Source organism: Odocoileus virginianus, chromosome 22 (genome assembly GCF_023699985.2).
Source record: "Odocoileus virginianus isolate 20LAN1187 ecotype Illinois chromosome 22, Ovbor_1.2, whole genome shotgun sequence".
NCBI lineage: Eukaryota > Metazoa > Chordata > Mammalia > Artiodactyla > Cervidae > Odocoileus > Odocoileus virginianus.
This window is the reverse complement of record NC_069695.1, coordinates 35,057,298-35,075,327: the sequence shown is the minus strand read 5'-3', so window position 1 is coordinate 35,075,327 and position 18,030 is coordinate 35,057,298. Positions and strand designations below refer to the sequence as shown.

The window sequence follows — 18,030 nt, the reverse complement described above, 5'->3', positions numbered from 1 at the left end:
GGTGAAGAATCTGCCTGCCAATGCAGGAGACGTGGGTTCCATCCCTGGGTCAGGAAGATCACCTGGAGAAGGAAATGGCAACCCACTCCAGTATTCTTGCCTGGAGAATCCCAGGGACAGAGAAGCCTAGTGGATTACAGTCCACATAGTCACAAGAGAGTCAGACACGACTGAGAACTAAACCACAGCAACAACAAACAACATAGAATGGTATAGATCCTCCCTGTAAGGCCCCCTTTTCCCTGATGGAGCGTTCCTTTCATTATAATGGCTGGATGTAGTATTAGACTCTTCACCGCACAAAAAACATCCAAATATCTCAAAATGTGACCCTTTAATACTTCATTCAAAACCAGCAAGACTACTCTGAACTTGACAAAGAAGATTCAAAGATTAACCAAAAACCCTGGCACTTGTCCTTGATGAACGTTTCAAAGGGAAGATGGACAGGTAATGCAAGAAATCACATCAGACAATGAGGGATTGAATGAGATGGCTTTTCTTTCTTATGTCTATAATAGGCACGTATCTCTTAGAAATGACCCAAAGGGTTACCAGAGATAGGACTGGTAGCAGTTGAGCCAGGAGGAGTTCATCAATGACTTCACGGAACATGTAACAGCAACAGAGGTGGTGGATCTTGAAAGATAACTAGGATATTCCAAGTCTCTGAAGAGTGCATGTGTGCTTATGGATAGGGAGGATCTGGAGAGGGGATGCAAGGAACATCTAGACAGAAGAACCATCCTGAGCAAAAGTGAGGGCATGAAGAGCATGGCTTTGGGACTTCCCTGGTGGTCCAGTGCTTAAGAAATTGTCTTGCAATGCAGGGACCGTGGTTCAATCCCTGATCGGGCAACTAACAGTACATATGCTAAGGAGCAACTAAGCCCATGCACCACAATTAGTGAGTGCCCCCTTCTCCACACGCACACACACACACACACACACACACACACACACACACTCTGGAGCCTGCGCACCACATTTAGAGTTACTGCACAAGCACAAGGAAAGATCCTGCATGCTGCATCCTTCGTGCTGCAACTAAGACTGACACAGCCAAACAAATAAGTGAATAAAACAAAGAGCATGGCTTAGAGAAGGCAGATCATTCCCATATTAGCAAAGGTCAACTGATGAGGAACAAAGGGAGGTGTGGAGACTCAAGGGGTCTGTTGCGCCTCTGTGTTCAGTCGCTAAGTCGTGTCCGACTCTTCTGTGACCCCATGGACTGTAGCCCGCCAGGCTCCTCTGTCCATGGGATTCTCCAGGCAAGAATCCTGGAGTGGATTGCCATGCCCTCCTCCAGGGGATCTTCCTGACCCAGGGATTGAACCTATGTCTCCTGCACCTCCTGCACTGGCAGGCAGGTTCTTTACCACTAAGCCACCAGGGAAGCCCCACTAAGGAACACAGGAAGATTTTGTTCTCAGCAGATGGGGCATCCAACAGTGGCTTTGAGATTGAAATGGGTGAACAGCTGCTGTTTTGCTGGGTACCTGTCATATACCAGGAAATACTTTGTTGTTTTATGAATATAATTTTCTAGTCTTCACAACAAATTAGATATATCTTTTCAGGTGGGGAATCTGAGGCTCAGAGAGCTTAGGTAACTTGCTGCTCAAGATTATACATTCTTCAATTAAGCAAATAGCATGGAAGAGCAATAGGGTTTTTAAAATATTAATTTCAGAACAAATCATTAAAGAATAGAAATGATGAGATCTGAATGTCAATTAGGAAGTCAATTTAGGCAGTCATGGTTTAAAAAGAAAGGAGATTAGGAATATTGAAAAAGGAATTTGTGTTCAAAGTGAGGCTGTTCAAGATTTGAGTAAGATTTCTTAATACAGGTTTATTCTAGAATGACATACATTTAAAAATAATAAATGATGTGGATTCTGTGTTTTACAGTTACTTGATGACTATATTACACGAGAGACAGTGCAGCATAATAATTAAGTTCTCAGGCTCTAAGCCATACTGCCTGGTTTTGAATCTTAGCCCCAATTTACTGAACCTTGGGCAGATTATTTAACCTTTCTGGGCCCTAGTTTCCTCATATTTAAAAAAAAAAAAAATGAGGGCTTCCCAGGTGGCGCTAGTGGTAAAAAATCTGCTTGCCAATGCAGAAGACTTAAGAGACGTGGGTTTTATCCCTGGGTTGGCAAGAATCCCCTGAGGAGGGCATGGCAACCCACTCCAGTATTCTTGCCTGGAGAATCCCATGGACAGAGGAGCCTGGCGGGCTACAGTCCATAGGGTCGCAAAGAGTTGGATATGACTGAAGCGACTTAGCATGCACGCATGCACTTATATCATAGGGTTGTTTAAACATGAAGTATATGAGCATATAAAGTAGTGTTTGGTATAAAGTAGGAACAAGCTAGCACTGCTTTGTGCCTTTGTTCATATTCACCAGTTTGTTTAAAAATTATCTGCAGTTTGCCAAGCACTGTGCTTGTTTTCAGGGATGCAAATAGGGAAGAACCTCTGTCTCCTATTACAAATTAATCACTAAAGAGATGTTGCCTCTAAGCTTAAATTACATATAATGGCCAATATCTGGGATGACCATTACCCTGCCTTGCAGGTAATGATTGGTAAGCTAAAATACCTTTGTTTAGTTCACAGGAAACATCCTGACCAGGCCCACCTGTGAATGACTGCAGGAAGGAAGAAATTAACACATTTGGCTGACCAGAAGGAGGAAATGTTTGACTTTATTCCCTCCCTTTTTAGTATAAAAGAGGTCTGAATTCTAACTCAGGAAAGATGATTCTTTGAGACATGAGTCCACTAACTTCTCAGTCTGCTGGTTTCGTGAATGAAGCATTACTCCTCACCCCAAAAACTTGTCTCTTGATTAATTGGCCTGTTGTGTGTGCAGTAAGCAATAAGAGCTTGGATTTGGCAACACAAAGATGGATAACAGGTGACTTCAGCTAACAGATGGATAACATTTGATTTTTCCAAAATCCTATTCTGTGGTTCAGCAGAAGTACTAGGATTACATCTTGATCAAATCACTTTCTTCAACTCTGGGAACCAGTGATTTAAAATCTCTATTCATAAAGTTGCCCATGAGTGTTAGGACGAATAATTTCACTCCTCCTACTTCCTCCTTCAATATGACATTAAGATATGTTGAGCCTGAGTTGTCTTTTATGACGGGTGTTCCCCTTGACCTACTAGGCAGTATTATGAAGTTAGTGAGATGATTTCAGTAGTCTCTACCCACTTATGTGTACCAAACTCTCAGAAGCTGAGTGCTTGCATCACTGCCTCAGGAGTTGCTTCCTTGCTAATTCATTAGACTTCTGTGTGATGCAGTATGTATTATTAATGGATGTATTTCTCTTCCCAAGAGTATTTTTTTAAATACAACTTTATAAAGTCTCATTTCCACAAACTAGAGAGAAATATGAAGGACTAGAATTTTCAATGCCATACTAAACTAAGGGAGATGTGAGAATACAAGTGATACAGTGAAAGTTAAACCGTACCATAAAGCTACTCATCCCTGTGTCTCCTAATTTTAGATTATGAAGGAATCCAAGTCATTCTGCTCATGACCTCATTTCATATAGTCTGAAAGGACACTCATTTAGACACTGCAGGTTTGACATTGCCATTGGTTCAATAGGTGAAAATCTGTCCGTAGAAGGGACACTATGTCCTTATGAGTGTACCCACAATACATTAAAATAGAGGAGCAGTCATCATGACCTCTGAGAAAAGACTGAAAAGGAAAATGTCTACATAAATGAGAAGGAAATGAAAAGAGCGAGGCATTCACATTTAACACAACCAAGTGATGTGCCAAAATGATTAAGTAAAAAGCTTCTTTAATATCCAGGAAGCCCTTTAGAGTGAGAGAGATTGTTGGGACAATGGTAAATTGTTTATCTGTCAAAAAAAAAAAAAAAAAAAACCACAGACATTGGAATCCTCCTCACTTTGCTTTCCAATATATTCAGTATTGATTATGGGATTATGGGACAATGGGAAATGCTCAGACCATAAGGGATCTTCAAGCAGAAAAAAACTATTACTGAAAGACAGTAATGAGATCCATAATAAAATAAATCTGAAACTCGAGATTCAAATGTGAATGCAGGAATGAGGCTGAACTCTAAAAAGAAGTTCTTATACTGGGTGTAGAGAAGTTTGTGAAATGTGAATATTAGTAAAGTAAAACTCATTTCTGGTGTATAGCTGAGAATTAAAAAATCTCACTATAAATTTGATATACACAATGGAAATATTGACAAAGGCTCTGTTAACACCAACAAATTAATACTATAATATTGTATAGCTTAGAATGTGCTATGTAATATGTATATATGAAATACATATATGGTTTTAAACTTATTGGGCTTGATGTTTTCTAGCATAAAAATATCTAGTTTTACATTTAACTTAAAATTTTTTTTTCCTGAGAATCACTTATTTTCCTTGAGTGAAGCAAGTAATCCCTATTCACTGTTCTTCCAATAATTTTGGAAGAAATTAAGCATTGACAAGTCAGTTAGGACCTAACCAAGAAAAGAGGATACAGTCTAAACATTTTTAAAATAAATGGAATTTAATCCAGGAAAATGGCTACACAGATGACAGAAGGATTGAGAAGCTAAACTGAGGATAATAAATCAACCTGGAGATTAGTAGCAGCAGAATGTCACAGGTATCAGCACCCATAGGTCTCAAGGGACAGAGAGAAGAAGTGATGTTGTGTGTTCACTCAGTTGCTTAGTCATGTCTGACTCTTTGCAACCCCATGAACTATAGCCCACCAGGCTCCTCTGTCTATGGGAGTTCCCAGGCAAGAAAACTGGAGTGGGTTGCCATTTCCTTCTCCAGGGGATCATCCCAAGCCAGGGATTGAACCCAAGTCTCCTCTGGCTCCTGCAGCAGCTCAGAGTTCAAGGTCATTGGGAAAAACTAGAGGCAACAAAAGATGGGTCTGAAAGCTGGAAAAGAGCTTCTAGGAGTCAGCCCCCAAAGAACCAGCAGAATACGAGCAGGGCATGGGATGGATGTGAAGTCGAAAACAGGCGTAGACTGGAACAATGGAACGTAGAGAGTGAAGTAAGTTAATAAGTTTTCTATTTTCATTTTCTCCTCCAGAGTAATGTTACACTAGGCAAATTGATTTACTGATACTTTTTAAGGGCATTAAGTTTAGCTCCTGGGAACCGCATTCAATAAACATCTTGTAAATAAATGAAATCACCATTTTAGTTCCACATATGACCTCGATAAACCAAATTTACACACCCTTAAATGATGAGACAATAACCCACCTTCTCTTTGAAGTTTAATAAAATGTATAAAGGAGGCACTGCTGTCTTTTTGGATTAGATTCCGACAGTGGTCAATGCTCTGTCAGTGGCATTGTTTTATTCAGAACTGTGAACAGACGTACATTCTGATGTTCTGGAAATCCCCATTCTTTATAATGAAACCACACTTTCAAAACAGGATCAGGAGGAGGTGGAAAATGCCACACACAATTTCCTCAACAAGACCACCACTCAATTCTTCTCTTTATCTCCATTCTGCTGCAAAACTGACAGTGTGTTTTGCAGACTAATAGTAAGGCACCAATTTGTATGAGCACATCTTTTGTAACGTGAAAGGGTAATTATGTATGGTGGTGGTATAAAAATATTTATCCATCCATCTCAGGGCCAGGCAAAACAAAGTTTAATGTGAGCACATGGGCATGCTTAATTGTACTCTGAAGTTTGAAGACCACACCTAACTTAAATCCTGCCCAACTTTAATTTAAGCAATATGAGATCTCCCTGTGAGCAGCCTCTGAATTGTAAGCCTTATCTCAGACTCAGACTTGTAATGATTAAACTGTCATTACCACCATCAAATTGTTTTCTCATTTACGTCATTAAAACTTAGTCTTGTCTCACTTTGGCTTATTACTCTGATATTAAACACTATTATATATTAAAAAATAGATGGCCTGTAGAATAGAATGAAGCATTATTGCATTTGCTTAATAAAAATCAGGAAGAAATGTCAAGGTCATTTCTGTGCCTCACACCTTGTCATTCAGATGTCTTCTGCTAATAAAAAAAAATGTCAACAAAAGGCATGGAAACTAAGTCTTTCACTCTGTAGCACCCACTAAAAGTATAAAATGCTGGCCATAATGAACCCCATTTTCTTCTCACGCAAAGAAAAGAAACACCTTAAAGGGAAATAGTTCAAAGTCCATCTTACAGACTCACTCACCTAAAATTCAATGAAGAAACAGCATGAACTTTCCAAAACCATCTATCTTCTTTTCTTTGAAACGGCAGTAGATTCTGGCATTTAAAGACTTTCCAAGCGTTTCATCCAGGGACATGTAAATCTCACTTATCTGCAATGAGAAAACACACTTTTATTTAGCTAAGTAACTCACACTTACATGTTTATTACAGAAACAGAATGAGCAGATCTAGAACATATGGTGTTTTACAAATCCCTTCATCCACTAAGAATGACTCGTAATACTCAACTCAGAATTTTGGTTCTCAATTACTATGATAAATGTTTCGAAAAATAGACACTTATGCCAAACGTCATTTTACAGATGAAGATGGGAAGGTTCAGAGGGTAAAGTGAGCGTCCAAGATCAAGCAGCTGGTTAGTAACAGAGTGGGCTTCCCTGGTGACCCCTGCCTGCCAATTCAGGAGACACAGATTCCATCCCTGGGTCAGAACATTCCCTGGAGAAGGAAATGACAACCCACGCCAGTATTCTTGCCTGGGAAAGCCCATGGACAGAGGAGCCTGGCGGGCTAAGGTCCATGGGTCATAAAGAGTTGGTCATGGCTTAGTGACTGGGCACAAGCACTCAGTAACAGAGTAGCCTTGAACCTCGGGCTCCTAATATTGCCTTTTGTTTTTGGTTTATTAAAAACCCAGAAAGGGAAACACAGAGAATCTTCTGCGTTTCCCGAGTTGCTAATTTTCTGGAATACTATGTCACCACAATTCCTACTAAAACCAAGGAAACCAGAGCTGAGGGCAGAGTGCTCAGACCAGCATCCACTCTGATGGGAGATGCAGGCGTAGCTATCGCAGAGGCACCCTGATGCTCCTGACTGATCCACATGCTTTATGATGTAGCATAGCAATGACATAAAGAGTAAATATTTCAGAATATGGTCTGTTGGTGTCTCTTAGCAAAGCAGAATGATTTTTATCATCTTGCTTTCTGAGAAAATTCACAGAGGAGAAGAGAAAGAGAAGCTCCAGGTCAAACTCAGCAATTTGCCCAAGAGTCCCTGCCCTGCTGGAAGAAAGTGACCAGATGCTTTACCCATCACCTCCCTTCAGCTAGTCTTTCCCACCTTTCTGTCTCTCCCCCCACGCCCGCCACCTTTCCCACTTCCTTCGTCTCACCAACACACAAACTGGATGTTATTATTCCACGTCCTAGGTGGCTTGAAGGAGGAAATCCCATGTTCAGATGAAGGAAAAGATGGGGCGAAGGGAGATCACAGCAAATGAAGCAGAGAAGGTCTCTGATGGCAGAGGAGCTGGGAAAGGAAAGGAAAGGAGCACCGTGCACCCTGCACCCTGGCTGGGGGGAGTGGCCTCTGTCTCCAGCCCCATCCTTCACTTTCCTTCCAAACTCTCTTCTCTGGCCCAGGTTATCTAAAATGACAGCAATCATTACATTGCTCAGATAGAGAGGCCGTGTGAAAGGACCCACTGGCAGGCTCAGGTTTCACACCTTAACTGGGATCTGTGACTTCGATGGAAGTTGCTGTTTGGATGACATCTTGATTATGAGCGAGCTTGGCTTTTGCTGTTCCTTCTCTACCAGGAAGTGGTCTCCATCTCAGCCTGCATCTCAGAGGCAGTGACGGAAACCAGTTGTCTGGTAGGCAGCTCCATCCCTACCGCTCTTGGCTTCTATCCCCCAAGACCACTTCCAGGGACCCAGAACTGATTATCAATTCTTTCTAGTCTTGATCCTGAGGGTTCCTGCCTCCCAAACTGCCACCGAATGAAAGGCATCAACACTCCCCTCTTCTCCCTGCAGCCTGGTGGACACTCACATAGCAAAATCTCATGTGAGCCTTGATTAGGAAGACAAAATAGTACCTTTCTCACTTTAAATTCTCATTTAATTCTATATTAGCTATCAAATTCCAGTTTGACCATGTGACTGGAGGTTAAAATTAGCATCATGGGATAAAACAGAGTTCTGTCTCCTTCATCTAGCTCCCTGAAGACCATCAGTATGTGGCTTGGAAGAGAAAGAAGTACAGCAAGTCCCTATGTACATCCACTCCTGGGCATACACACCGAGGAAACCGATCTGAAAGAGACATGTGCACCCCAATGTTCATCGCAGCACTGTTTATGATAGCTAGGACATGGAAGCAACCTAGATGCCCATCAGCAGACGAATGGATAAGAAAGCTGTGGTATATATACACCATGGAATATTACTCAGCCATTAAAAAGAACACATTTGAATCCGTTCTAATGAGATGGATGAAACTGGAGCCCACTATACAGAGTGATGTATGCAAGACAGAAAGAGATACAGATGTATAGAACAAACTTCTGGACTCTATGGGAGAAGGCGAGGGTGGGATGATCTGAGACAACAGCAACGAAACATGTATATTATCAAGTGTGAAACAGATAGCCAGTCCAGGTTGGATGCATGAGACAAGTGCTCGGGGCTGGTGCACTGGGAAGACCCAGAGGGATGGGATGGGGCGGGAGGTGGGAGGGGAATTCACGATGGGGAACACATGTAAATCCATGGCTGATTCATGTCAATGTATGGCAAAAACCACTACAATATTGTAATTAGCCTCCAACTAATAAAAATAAACAACAACAACAAAAAAAAAAACAAAGGAGTTCTGTTCTGACAGCATGTTCATAAATCCAACAAAGTTAGCCTAGGTTACCAACTAACACAACCAGCTACATAGTGCTATGCTGTGCTTAGTTACTCAGTTGCGGCCGACTCTTTGCGACCCCATGGACTGTAGCCCACCAGGCTCCTCTGTCCATGAGATTTTCCAGACAAGAATACTGGGGTGAGTAGCCACTTCTGCAGGGGATCTTCCCAACCCATGGATCAAACCTGCGTGTCTTGTGTCTCTTGCATTGGCAGGCAGATTCTTTACCACTGAGCCACCTAGGAAGCCTGTTACCATACACAACTGCTATAATTTTTCTTCTCTATAAGAATATGTGCAACTTGTGGGCAGGGACAGTCTTGTTTATTTCTTCATCATCTTTAGCATCTGTTCAGTTAAGGGTGGAACAACTAGCAGGTATGAAGTTCAATGTTTTCCCAATTGTTCCTACACAGACTTGTGGTATAAACGTAATTAGATCATTTCACCAGATTATTTGTTACTGGTCTAAGAACATTAAAGTGGCTTAGGAAGCTACAGTAAAGTGGATTTGGGATTGTGGCCCATGGACTAAATTCAGAATCACCTCGGACACAAGGCTAGTAGATGACAGTCAGGGAGGAGCCTGTGGATATGGGCCTTTCTGGATGCCTTAAAGCTGGAGACAGCATTAGTGCTCAGGGATGGATACTCATGCACCCTCTCTGTTCCAAGGATTTGTTCTTGTTGACACATAGTTCAGCCTGAGAACTGGGAAGATTTTGGATGTCTGCACGTATTTCCTATTAAGGGCACAGATTGCTGCTTCAAGCTCTGAGGATAAAGAGGCTGTAGCACTGGGTCAGCCTAGTCATTCTGATCTCGTGTAGCCCCATCACAGAAGGGCAAAACCCCAGCAGAGATTCTGGTCCCCAAGGAAATTACCTTTGAGACTGGCTGTATCTGCTTGTTGCTGTGCAGATACTTAATTTCTAAGAAGTTTTGAAGTCTTTCTTTTTTTTTTTTATTGGGGTATAATTGCTTTACAATATTGTTGGTTTCTGCCATACATCAGGCTTTCCTGGTGGCTCAGCTGGTAAAGAATCTGCCTGCAATGTAGGAGACCTGAGCTTGATCCCTGGGGTGGGAAGATCCCCTGGAGGAGGCATGGCAACCCACTCCAGTATTCTTGCCTGGAGAATCCCATGGACAAAGGAGTCTGGAGGACTACAGTCCATGGGGTCACAAAGAGTCAGACACGACTGAGCGACTACGCACAGCACAGCTGCCATACATCATGAAGTCTTTTATTTTTTTTAAGCTCTTTATTTTGTATTGGAGTATAGCCGATTAACAATGTTGCGATAGTTTCAGGTGAATAGTGAAGGGAGTCAGCCACACACATACTTGTATCCATTCTCCCCCAGACTTCCTTTACATCTAGCCTGCCACATAACATCAAGCGGAGTTCCACACACTGTACAATAGTTCCTTGTTAGTTATCCATTTTAAATACAGCAGTGTGCACATGTCTATCCGAAACTACCTATCTATCCCTTCCCCTCCTCGGCCCCATATCCTTCCCCTCAACAACCATAAGTTCATTCTCTAAGTCTGTGAGTCTGTTTCTGTTTTGTAAATAAGTTCATTTGAATCATTTCTTTTTAGATTCCACATTTAAGAAATGTCATATGATATTTCTCCTCTGTCTGACTTACTTGACTCAGTATGACAATCCCCAGGTTCCATCCACATTGCTGCAGAGATGTTTTGAAGTCTTTGGCCAAATAACCAGGGAAATGAATTTAATCTCAAGAGGCAGTCGTGTATCTAACCTCTGGCCATCAGATGATAACCCAATGATGGCAGACACATGGGCTGTCTTTCACAATTCGAAAACTCTAGATAACAGTACACAGGGAAAGTAGAGAGACTGCCTGCTTCACCTCTAAGTCACTTACTTCAGTATCCCCTACAACAGGGGACCCTAACCTCTAGGATCTAACACCTGATGATCTGGGGTGGAGGTGATGTAATAACAATACAAATAAAGTGCACAATAAATAGAACACGCTTGAATCACCCCCAAACCTCCCCCCACCCCCAACCCTAGTCCATGGAAACATTGTCTTCCATGAACCTGGTCTCTGATGCCAAAAAGGTTGGGGACTGCTGCCTACAACACATAACAGATTGCAATAGGATATTTGAGCAAATAGAAGAGGGTAGTAGTGTTCTGTAAACCTCTTGATATTTCACCAATAAACAGGGATTAAAAACATTCACACTTCATCAGGGAGGTTAAAGTAAGATAAAGCAGTGAGAATAAGAGTATTTGGATGAAATGGCTGTCAGCAGAGCAGACATCTACATTCTGCAGTGAATGTGGAATTTTTTTCCCAGCAGAAAGCCAGAGCCCTGCTGACATTTAGGAACTCTTAAGAAAAAAGTATGCTTGTCAGCATCAGTTCAGGCGGGTATTCAGTCAACTGTTTTAAAGGTGCTGAGAAGGAAGGAGGTGGTTTAGAAAGGATTTCTCAGCTCTGTTCCTTGCACAGCATGTATTGTGTTTTTCAGAGGGACTGCCTTTGTGTTTCTATCTGCAGCATCTCACTGTAGGCTTAGGCAGTTGCTCACCTAGATGATATTTGCATTTTAAAAGAACATCCTCCCTCTAAGCTTAACCATTTGCACTGCACCTGGGCAGACCTGGCAGAGGAGCTCTGCTGTGGAGAACTCACTTAAGTACCCATCATTTTTTCTTTTACAAAATAATAAATGTAAAAATAATTAGCTCTATATACCAGTATTTATGAAGAAGCAAGTTTAATTTAAAAAAAAGAATCAAGAGATGGCTGGGCACTTAAATAGCTCTTTAAATAATCAAAGTAACTTCACTTTTAGGAGATATGAAAAATGTAATAAATTATAAAAATGAATAACATTCATATTCCACTAGTTAGAGGCAATATCTATGAAGATTTTCTACATTTACTTCCAATTATCTATACATACCTGTCCATACACACATGGTTTTTAATGAAATTGAGGGATTCTAAAGTGAAAGTGAAAGTCGCTCAGTCATGTCTGACTCTTTGCAACCTCATGGACTCTACAGTTCATGGAATTCTCAGACCAGAATACTGGATTGGGTAGCTGTTCCCTTCTCCAGGGGATCTTCCCAAACCAGGGATTGAACCCAGGTCTCCCACATTACAGGTGGATTCTTTACCAGCTGAGCCACCAGGGAAGCCCCAGGGATTCTAAGAGATATATAATTTTATTTCAAGTTTTGTTTTCGTTTTACTTTTTGTCTCTGTTGTTAGTGAGCCACACATATACAGCATAAATAAATGCTATGAGATTTTTTTCTGGCTATGAAATTTTTTATAAAACTTGCTAATTAAAGAACATGACATATGAAGGTTTGGGACATCCAAAGTCAGCAAATGCTTCTTTGGTTTACTCATGTGCTTTATATATACTCACATATACACAGAAGTATAAGGCAGTATATTATTTTATTTCAGTATAAGGCAGTAGATTTATAATAGTCCTTACTTTGTTATAGAAATCTCTACTGTACAAAACCCATGTATCCTAAAATATCAGAAAAATAAGAGCCATTTGTTTTTCAGAATATATTTTTAGAGCAAGTAATTCTCTCATTCTGTAAGCTTCTTAAAAATATATATATAATTGTGAGACCACAATTAAGTGGTCTCATTAACTTACACTATCACTAAACTTAATTATCTCAAAAGTTTTCTTTAATGAAAATCTCTTTTTATGAACAATATGCAACTAAACTGAGTACACACAAAAACCACCCCCTAGTGATCACCTCATTAAACTTTTAAACATGTTGAACTTAATTCCAAGTAAGGCAGCAAGATGAACAGATTTTCGCTGACCAGGAGAAAAAAGGTTTATCTATGCTCAGCCTTTTGTCTCTTGCATCTCAAGATGTAAAATTGATCAAAAAGAGAATTAAATTGAACTTTGAGTGTTAAATCAGAATGACAGAGATTTATCCAATTAATTTTTAAAAAGACAAAATTTTAATTAACCACATGTGGTATATTATAGATTCTACTGAAACTTCCCTGGTGATATGTGACCATCAATATTTTGCTCTGAATTTATGTTCACTCATTTGCTAAAGTCCTGCACATTTCTTAGAAATTAATGATGCACTGTGATTTGATATGTGTCTGATTTTACCATGATATAAAGATCCAGCCAGAACAGAAGACAGGAAGGAAGGAAGAAGGAAGGGAAAAAAGCCATGAAACTGGATACAGGGGGAGGGAAAGCCAAATTAAAAAAAAAAAAAGATTTTCTATGACCTTTACTACGACCTTTACTAGTTCCATTAGTAACAATTTTTTTAAAAGAGAGATGGATGAAAATGAGAATAAATGTTTCCATGAGGAGTTCCATACCTCCCCAAAAATCACAAATTAAATGTTTGCACTAAGGAGACAGAATTCCACATTGTTAAACATTAATCTTTTCTAACATACATAAACCCTAACCATAAAGCTCAGCCTCCTAAAATCACATGTCTGCAAACACGGCAGTTATTTGGACACAATTTCAGCGACAAACTTTTATGTTGGGCTTGTAATATATCTCATGTATCTTGTTTCCCCAGAAAAAAATATTTATGTGCAAAATATGGAGAGTGTTTTCTTGGACAAAGAAGTGGAAACCATAAAGAGATGGAAGGATCTGATTCTGGGAGACAATTCAGGCCTTGCCCTTCAGTGGTGTACTCTGACCTTGACTGATGACCTTGAAGGTGCCACATGCCCTAGAAACCACCTGAGGACAACAGAAAGCCTGACTGATTTTCATCTGACTCAGAAAAGAAGAGTGTCTTTTTAAAAAATGCAAATAAAAGATAAAGCATTTAATGAGGTATCATTCATCTCCATGACACTTAGGAGTTAAAAAAAAAAAATGATACTATGCCCTGCATCATATATACTCAAACTTTTTCTCTTGAAGACCCTAAAGAGCTTGTGACTATGTGTGTTATATCTGTCAATATTTACCTTATTAGAAATTGCTTAGAAAAAAAATTATTTATAAATGTGTTTACATAACAGTGATAAACCTCTTTAAATGTAACATCAATAAGATATTTTTAAAAAGAAAACATTTTCCAAAACTAAAAACAAATATAGTGAGAACTAGGGCATGCTTTTACATTTGGGGAAAACTTTATTTTCTGGCTTCATAGAAAGATGATAGCTGGGTTTTCATATCTGCTTTTGCTTTCAATCTATTGCAATATGTTGTTTTGGTTGAAGAATGTGAAGAAACTCCAAACTTAGGCAGATGTGCAGTTCGGAATATTTTTATAGCCTTTCAGACAATTGTGGCTATTTTTCTTTGATATGACTGAAACTCAGCAAGTGTCGCTCCTTAAAGGTGAGTTGCTTCATGAAATCTGAAACTATATCAATGAACTTGGGATAACCCATTACACCAAATACCATGTTGTTTTTTATCATTGCTTGCTTTTTTTTTTTTTTTTACTGTTTTTGCATGGTAGTAAAGAAGATGATTACTAACCAGTACAGTTTGGTGCCATTGCCTTGATTTGTAATAAAATCACACCGGTTTTATCCACCATTGCTTTTTCATCATCAGTGCAATTGTCTACACAGTCAAGATGGCAAGTATTATGTTAGAGTTATTATTAAAATAGTTTTGACCTCAAAGACCCCATGAAAGTGTTTAGGAGACTTCACTTTGAGAACCACTGGCCTAAAAGGGAGAGAATATAGTAAGGAGATTGAGCGAAGACTCTGAGGTTGGATAGAGTGGTGATAACTTTCACCTCATTACTGACTTCATCTCCATGAAATACTTAGCGAGTCACCCACTTTTTCCACACCCTCTAAAATAGGAATAATAACAGCTCTTAATTCTCAGAGGTGTTACAAGGATTAAAGGAGACCCTCAGCACAGTACCTGACACATGGTAAACTCAACCAATCTCAACTCTGAGTACTAATATTTATATTATCGCTTCTCTTTGAGATCAAGAAGCAATGGTTTGAGTAACTCAGAATATCAGCTGTGTTTGCTGGAATTTGTTTATGCTGCACCAATCTAAATTTAGTTCTGCATTTCCTCTGTTGAGGACAAGCTACATGAAGATATGTATATTTTCCAACCAAGCTGAGTACAGAGATTGATAGCTTGCCCTTCATGGGCTGATTTTTCCAATCCTCATGTAGTCAATCACGAGAAAGATTTCTCAGTAGTTAGTTATGACAAATGTGAGAGATTTTGATGGGGACCCATGATCTCTGAGTCCCTGATCTGCCACCTGCCACAGCCATGTGGGGAAAGAGAATATTACCAGTAGGTTACACTATGATCAGAAAGTCAGATCACAAGGAATCACAGGAATCCCATTTGCCTAAGGTCTGGAACCAACACTTTAGAAATGTCTTTCCTACAACATTTGCTCTTGTCCTAATCTCAGTCCTCCAGATTTTACCACTTTGTAGAGAAAACGGAATTCAAGTAAATAATCTCTAAGGAAAAAAGGGGGAATGTTGGCATTTGTCTTGATATAGGTGAGGTGTGCACAGGCACACATACAAACATGCATGCTGCAATCTCACCAACAGGAATTTGGCAGAGACTCTGAGTGTTGGAAAACTCTAAGCTCATAGATTCATCTAATATCAATAAATGGGGGGAAACGGTAGGTATTAGTCAAGGAGACCCAGGGACATTCTGCCTGACTATTTTACTGTTAGGAATATTTTTTACTGCTTCAAACATGTATGCTCTCTCTTATTTTCCCTGTAATTATAAGAGGTTCACCTGGACTATTTTAAAAATCACTTTTGATATTTACCTGAGTAGAACAGAAAAAATCTAAAATGAAACAGCTGTTAACAACAAGAAATCAATGATACAAGCTTGATTATAAGTGGCACAAGTTATTTGGTCTCAATGTTGGAAAAAATCATAGAATGTGTTAGTGATGAAACTGAAATGAAGTGTGCCCTGTTGAAAGACAGTTGCTCGTTCTGGTTGTCCCACGTACAAGCATGGACTAAGGATCGTCATATCTTATTATTTTCATATTCAGGGTGGAAATCCAAATTTTTACAAGAAAAGTTGTTAGGTAACTGAATTTAGGCTTCCCAGGTGGCTCAGTGGTAAAGAATCCGCCTGCCAATTCAGGAGATGAGAGTTCCATCCCTGGGTCTGGAAGATCCCCTGGAGAAGGAAGTGGCTACCCACTCCAGTATTCTTGCCTGGGAAATCCCCTGGATAGAGGATCCTGGCGGTCCATGGGATCGCAAAAGAATCGGACACGACCTGGCAACTACAAACAATTAAAAAAAAAACATGTTGGCAGGGTTTTCAGGCTACCATATTTTGGATTTCTCCAAAGACACAATTTCATCTCCCTTTCATTTAGTGGATCAATGTACAGTGCCCCCCACTCATCTCTGTCACCACTCACTGGTTTGCAAGGGTGGGAACAGCGGACAGAGAGGAGCCTTGATCGCCCTCTGGTGGTTACAATGTGCCAAAACAATTAGATGAACGCTCCATTCTGTGTTATTTATCAAAAACTTGCATATTTTGGAAATTCCCTAAAATCAATAAAGTGGACTCTAGTTATTTTATGTGAGATAAGAACCACGTGGTAATTTTACTGTTAGATCATATTCGACTCTGGGATAATGGGAGACAGAAAGAAGGAGCAGGGAAATCTGAGTAAAGACTTGAGACTTAGAATGCACAAGAGTTTCAGATCTAGCCACTAGGAAAAGAATCTAAAAAAGTTGTGCTCTAATAAAAGGCAGGGCCAGCAGTTCAAGCTTCTGGCTAAAAGGTATATATTGTGTTGTATGTTTACAGATGAGTGCAGTGTGAAGCATCATCTTATCCACTGGCTAGAGTTGTACCTAGTAGTTACCACCTAATTTGATCCCTGTTTTGAGAATTTGATAGTAATTTTGCATTTACTAATTAATGGAAAGCACATTATATCCTTTTGCTTTAGAAGCTGAACTTGAAGAAAGCATTTTTAGGATGGGGAAGGAGATACATTAATTTTGAAAAAATTAGACAGAATTTCAAATAGCTCAGTAATACGGAACTAATACAGGTTCCTGAGAAAGTTGAAAAAGAGATCCCGTGACAGCCTTGTTTCACTTGGATGCCCACGTTATCTTAAAACCCCGTTCCGAGTATTATATGCCTCTAGCTCAAATGTCAACTTTCAAGGATGGTTCCTCTGTGTATTCATTTCCTCGCTGCTCTGCCCCTCCTTGACACACTCAGATAATTTAATGAACTGAAATACAATTGCTTTTAGAAGCTCAATACTTCATTATACTTTTGTTTTAAAAACAGTTTTTGAGTTGAGAGTATGTCAGCAAAACCAACCAAAAGAATGTGGCTGTTGTTACAAGGTCAGCTTTTCAGAAGCTGGAGGCAGCTGCTGTTGGCGGGCTGTCAAGCCATCACCCGGGGGCAGCGGGCGCCGGCAGGGCCATGAATCAGCAGTTCTGACAACACTAAATACGGCAACCCACTAATGTGCAAGGTAACAGGTACACATGCCGCTTCAGAAAGCCCTGGAGGGGGGAAATATTTCATTTCTCAGGTTTAATTAGAAGGAAATCCGGTAGGAGTGATTAAAACTCCGATGTGAGATCCCGTGTGTGTTCATGGGTGTGCCTGTACTGGAACCTGGATTGCCATATTTATCCAAATGGATTTCTTCTGTGGAGAAAAACATTCAGCTGGAGAGCTGAAATGTCAGAAGCTTGGTATTTCAAATGGGATACTCTTGAGCTCAAGAGGGGGGTCATGTTTTAGACTGTTCAATCCAAGAGCCACTTGTGACCATTGAGTGGTTCACATGTGCCCCATCCAAATGAAAATGGGTTGGACGTGTAAGATACACACCGGAGTCCAGACATAAGAACAAAAAATAATGAGCTGTATCTCTTTGATAACTTCTATTGCTTACATGTTAAAATGATAGTATTTCTGGTATATTGGACTATGTGGAATATATTTATACTAATTTCATCTGTTTCTTTTTATTTCTTAACGGGGCTACTAGACCATTTAAAATGACACATATGACTTG

At 40.0% G+C, this 18,030-nt stretch overlaps 1 protein-coding gene across 24 annotated transcripts in view; it reads right to left on the bottom strand.

The window, feature by feature from the left end:
• Window positions 1-18,030, bottom strand: part of DTNA (dystrobrevin alpha) — a 419,063-nt gene that overhangs the window by 221,753 nt on the left and 179,280 nt on the right. For all 24 annotated transcript variants that reach the window (XM_070452810.1, XM_070452805.1, XM_070452802.1 and 21 more), the window contains one exon: window positions 6,259-6,388. The gene's annotated coding sequence lies outside the window, so the exon portion shown is untranslated. The remainder of the gene's footprint in view (window positions 1-6,258; window positions 6,389-18,030) is intronic.